The following is a 501-nucleotide window of genomic DNA, read 5'->3' as shown; positions in this document are numbered from 1 at the left end:
GACGCCGAGATTGGAAGGGGGCGGGGATAGGACGCCGAGATTGGAAGGGGGCGGGGACAGAACCAGGGACTGGAATACCAGGGAGGCACACGCGAGACAGGAATCGGGGTTCCTGGGTGTGGGGTGATCGGGGGCGTGCAGGAACTCCGGAAGCCCATCGACCAAATCGTGGGCTCGTCGCCCTGGGTTGCCTATGTCTACGCAAGCGGGAGACAGGCCTGGCGCTCCAAATCGGGGGTCGGGGAGGCGTCATCCGGCTTGGTCCCCAGGATCCTATCGGCGGACCCCCGACTCAGCGTAGTGAGTACGGGACGGGAGGGGCCCGAGCTACCGCGGGGGCCGGGGGCCTGTGTCCCCGGTTGGGCAGACGAGCTTCTCCATCACTTGTCCTCGAAGCATCCCTGGCTGCGAGGCATGCGCAGTAGGGTGCGCCCTCCCCCATCCCCTCTAGCCCCTGTCGAGGGGGAGGGGAAGCGGGGTGAATTTATAGACAGTCCCCCC

At 66.7% G+C, this 501-nt stretch overlaps 1 protein-coding gene across 1 annotated transcript in view; it reads left to right on the top strand.

Moving 5' to 3' along the window:
* The first annotated feature begins 28 nt into the window (after positions 1 to 28).
* The window catches only part of CPT1C (carnitine palmitoyltransferase 1C), a 17,781-nt gene continuing 17,308 nt past the window's right edge, over positions 29 to 501 (top strand). Inside the window, exon 1 of the mRNA XM_015565444.1 lies at positions 29 to 300. The gene's annotated coding sequence lies outside the window, so the exon portion shown is untranslated. The remainder of the gene's footprint in view (positions 301 to 501) is intronic.

Source organism: Myotis davidii, unplaced genomic scaffold (genome assembly GCF_000327345.1).
Source record: "Myotis davidii unplaced genomic scaffold, ASM32734v1 scaffold2100, whole genome shotgun sequence".
Lineage (NCBI taxonomy): Eukaryota > Metazoa > Chordata > Mammalia > Chiroptera > Vespertilionidae > Myotis > Myotis davidii.
This window is presented reverse-complemented; position numbering and strand designations above follow the sequence as displayed.